The 4,497-nt window shown below is 37.0% G+C and overlaps 1 long non-coding RNA gene across 3 annotated transcripts; it reads right to left on the bottom strand.

Annotated features, from left to right (window-relative positions):
• Positions 1-209: 209 nt before the first annotated feature.
• LOC125021144 lies at positions 210-3,870 on the bottom strand. 3 transcript variants are annotated; one of them, XR_007114309.1, is made up of 6 exons: positions 3,726-3,870; positions 3,156-3,230; positions 2,959-3,080; positions 2,387-2,478; positions 1,378-1,767; positions 210-908 (listed from the first exon to the last, which is right to left on the bottom strand). It is a non-coding gene; the product is annotated as an uncharacterized LOC125021144 (long non-coding RNA). The 3 variants fall into 3 exon arrangements; XR_007114308.1 differs by having other exon boundaries at positions 2,387-2,475; positions 3,726-3,869; XR_007114310.1 differs by lacking the exon at positions 3,156-3,230 and having other exon boundaries at positions 2,387-2,475; positions 2,959-3,103; positions 3,726-3,740.
• Between the last annotated feature and the right edge of the window lie 627 nt (positions 3,871-4,497).

The raw sequence follows: 4,497 nt of genomic DNA, 5'->3' as shown, positions 1-4,497 counted from the left end.
TCTTTACCAACATTTCACTGGAGTCTATTTTCCTAAATCATGGATGGAAATTTTCTTTTGTTTATTTACTGACCTCATTAAGCTCATAAACTGGATAATCAACTCAGGTGTATGAGGAAGTATGAAAATAATAACACATGGACTTTAACCACATAACTTTGAGTGTTATATTATGAAGATTTACCATAACAGCACGTCACAAGAGACAATTGAGAGGAAGGGAGGGGAACAGCTCTTTATTAAATACATAGAAATACATACATATTGGAAAGCTTTTCGACAAAAAAATGTAGAATTTGGGTTTAGAGCCCAGTCAGTCATTAAAATAAAATCAACAATATTCACGTAAAATTACCTAAAAATAATCTGTTCTTATTCACAGTTTTTGTGCTCCATATGATAAGTTACAGTAGTGCAGATACAGCGTTATATTTTTCTCTGGAATCTCAGGACACACATGCTCCACCCTCAAGTCAATCAAGGTGTTTATTTTTTATAAGAGTCCACCCGTCATATTGAAATCCAGAGAGGTGGAGAACAGTGAGGGAGATTATTTTTATTTATTTATTTTATTTAAAAAAGTGATTATACGAGAAGTTTCCATCCTAATTCAAAGTAAGTGGAACAGTTCCTAATACAGAAAAATATAAAATACATACAAGTAGAACAGTTTTCATGGCTTCCTCTTGGCCCATGATGTCATTCAGGATTAAGACATACGTAGCAGTTTATTCTGCTGTGGTGCGTTTCAGACAAGATTTCTTTTATTGTCCACTTATCAGTGCCTGCCAATTTTAACTCTGATGTTAGCATAGTAAATATTTCAGCTTATAACTAACTCATTAAATCCTCTTCCGGCTGGTGTCAGATCCTTCCAGTGTACTTCAGCCCACCATAGATAGCTCCACCTGAAGTAAAGAAGAATGACTTTTTTTAATGGCAGGACTCCAATTTGAGATAAACATGAATATCTCAACCACATTTAAAACAAACAAACAAACTGCTGACTGATATATTCTTTGATTGTTTAGGTGAGCAGGTCTATTTGCGACATGATTCCACCAGGAGAGAAAGGATTAAAATGTAGGCCTGGTTCCTGTAGTGAAAATTAATTAACTCTTGTAGATCAAACTTGATGGTCAAACTTCTGCAGGAGTAAAAGTGATGAGATGATGATGACCTACTGTCTCACAGTACTGACTCACATATGAATAGTTAGATTTGGATTCATTCAGGCTCAAGTTCAACATGCGCAAGCGATAGTTCTTACGTCTGCTTTATCCAACATTATATCTCCAGTGAATCATTAACAGATACCAAGACTTTATTAAGGAACCATAAAGGTGGAGTTATGGAAGAGTCGTGGGTTGTACTCACCAATTACCCCCACCCCAGCAATAGAGCCGATTACAATGCCTGCTATGGCACCCCCCGAAAGTCCACTAGACTGTGAGGGTCCTGGCTGTTCCTCTGTGGTGTTAGGTCCAGCTGGGGTTGTTACATTTGCAGTACTTTCAGCTGGGGTTGTTCCATTTAGGGTAGTTCCAGATATGGTTGTTCCATTTAGGGTTGTTCCAGCTGTGGTCGTTCCATTTACGGTTGGCCCAGCTGTGGTCGTTTCATTTACGGTTGGCCCAGCTGTGATTGTTCCATTTATGGTTGGCCCAGCTGTGGTTGTTCCATTGTCGGTCGTTCCATTTACAGTAATTCCAGTTGTGACAGTTGGCGCAATTGCTGTGGTTGTAGAATTGGCTCCACACAGAATTACTGTCAATGAAAGCAAAGCACACAGAAAAAAAATGAAACGAAATCAAGTGCAAACTTTCTGTCCTACACGATGACACATTAGAAAACATCCATGAAACTTTTGCCATACTGAAACTGATATTCCACCAATGCAGGTAAAACCTATAAGCAAGCACACCATTTATTTTGACTTCAGGCCTTTCTATTAACATGTATTAAATGTGCTGATTTATAGCTGGTCAAAAGTAATCTGCTGCATTTCTATTACCTCTAGGGGGCAGGGTTGCAAAATCTTTGGTTGATTAGACATTTTTATGTATTCCCCCCCAACAAATTTAAATTTCTTTAAATACACATTAACATGAATCCAAAATATTTTAGCCAAGGGATAAAGGATAGCTTAATATTGAATGCAAAATGTTAATAGTGTTTAATATAGAACACATATAGTAGGTCCCTACTCAATCTCTCCATCAGTTTGGAGTCCTTGGCTTTAAAAAACGTTGAAGACCCCTGGACTAAAGAATTAACCATCCTCAATGTCAGACACCATTTGTGAAGGGGTTATGTGTTATTAACTATTGGCACATCAGTTTTAATACTTTACAGCTTGGCGGAAAGTATAAGAAGTAAGTTTTACCTGTGCTGAGGAGGCAGACAGTCAGTAGAAGAATATTTTTATGCATTGTCTCAGAGTTACGTGCTGGTTCCAAAAACAAGGAAGCTGTGCTGCTGGGGAAATAAATAAAAGCACAAAGGTTCAGATGATTTATGTACGAATATGTTTAATGGATTTGTTAAATTTTCCTGAAATGTACTGTTGGTCTTCAAGTTGATTGTATCTACATTCTATTGTCTTACCGTGTCTAAAAAAAATCAAATTTGGTTCTAGTAAAACTCTCTTTTTAGATATCATTTTATACATTTACATTGTACATAATGTAATTAAACCCAATTTAGCATTTATGTGACATGGATCATGTATCAGTATATTTTGTCTTGGAGACAACGCAACGTGTGTGCGTATAAGGCAGCGTTTGATGCATGTCAACCAAATGTTATTGATTGGTAAATGTAATAACACAAATTCTCACGGTAATATTTTGAGGTCACATCAGAAAAATAACAAGAGTCATTACCTGGACAATATGAGAAAAAAATTAAAACAGTTTCTCTGTGGCTGTAAGAAAGCCTTAAAGATGTGTTACTCACCTGAGAGTCCGTAAGTGACTTCTTTCTTCTTTTGCTGTAAGACTGGAGGACAATCTCAGACAGCTGCTTTTATGATGTGGTTATCACCGCCCTATCATTTCAAGCCCTCCCATCTGTATTTGCTTTGTAATACATCACCACATTTCTGTCAGCAGGACAATACATGCATTGATTTTTATAGGGTTATTAATGCTTACCAAGGGGCTATATTTGGTTGGTTTTTATGATTCACTCTTGGAGCACACGTAACATAGGAAGTACACCTCGTCCTCCTGTCCAGTGTAAAATAAAAATATTGGTCATGGGCGGGGAAGACAGGAGGAGCCACCATGTGAAGGACTGGGGTGTTCAACGTTTTCAACTTTGACTAAACGTCTTTAAAAGTAAGAAATATAATCAATATGTAGTGGCAACCTAGCAAAGCTCTCAGTAGAGGCCAATTCTGAGCGCATCAGGAATAAGGTCAATGTAAACATCAAAAACAGACTGTTACCAAGAAATAGAATCAGTAATCTGATTAAAAATGCCAAATGTACCTCCAACTAATATATTTGAGGGTGACTGTCGAGTCAGTAAAACATGTGACTGTGGCATGATGTAGGAAAACACTTTCCCACATAGCTACAATAACCACGATCTTCCCCTTCCTTAATCATGTACATTAGTTTTAATTATTAGTACATTAATTACTAGACCATGATTTGCCAAATCTACTCAAAATAAAATAAGTAATAACAATATTCAGATTTGTACTGAATTGTACTTACCAGAAAATGTTGAAAATCACCAATCATGCAAAGCTGTTCTCACTTCTTCACTCTGACTCAGCAGCACAAGTTAATGCTGGTAACTGGGGATGATAAAGACAAGGCAGCAGAGCCTGGAAACTGTGGTTACTGCCTTCTGTTTGCTCAGGTCGGTGAGCTGTCTAGCAGATTGTAGCTGAAAAAACAAACTGTCACCATAGCACAGCAGCATGCCATTTACATCATGTAGTTGCCAATTTTTCCCAGTGACCAACAACAGCAACAAAAAACAACCCCCCAGAGCTCAGAAAGTGTTTCATCATTTTCTTTCAATCCTTTCAATTCTTTTCAATTAAAGCTATTTTGTGCATGTAGTAATTTTACTCTGTAGTTCTATACTGGTATGTGTTGAGGGAACATGGGCCTCAAACTGAACTTTTTTTTTTTTTTACTGGGTTAGCAAGTTAAGTGTGAATATACAGGCTTGTCATTTCAAGGCCTTTCAAGGTAGATTTCTCACTGTGTCTTACGTGAGAGAATATAACTTCTATAAATGTAAGCCTAATGAGAGGCTAGTATGACGAGCTTGTTAGCCTAGCTTAGCTTAGTTTAGCTTATCTTACCTTAGCTTTGCTTGGTGTAGCATAGAATTTGGATCGGCTGCTTGCGTCATTCAGCTGAATGGTCTTAAAGCCATCAGCTACCAGCACATTCAAAACTCATTTATTAACATATTTTGTTTGATTCATTCATACATTAAAGAAAAACGAGACATAAAAAAATATAAAAATAA

The sequence above is a fragment of the Mugil cephalus genome, chromosome 15 (assembly GCF_022458985.1).
Source record: "Mugil cephalus isolate CIBA_MC_2020 chromosome 15, CIBA_Mcephalus_1.1, whole genome shotgun sequence".
Classification (NCBI taxonomy): domain Eukaryota; kingdom Metazoa; phylum Chordata; class Actinopteri; order Mugiliformes; family Mugilidae; genus Mugil; species Mugil cephalus.
The sequence above is the reverse complement of the archived record's forward strand: the minus strand, read 5'-3'. Positions and strand labels throughout refer to the sequence as shown.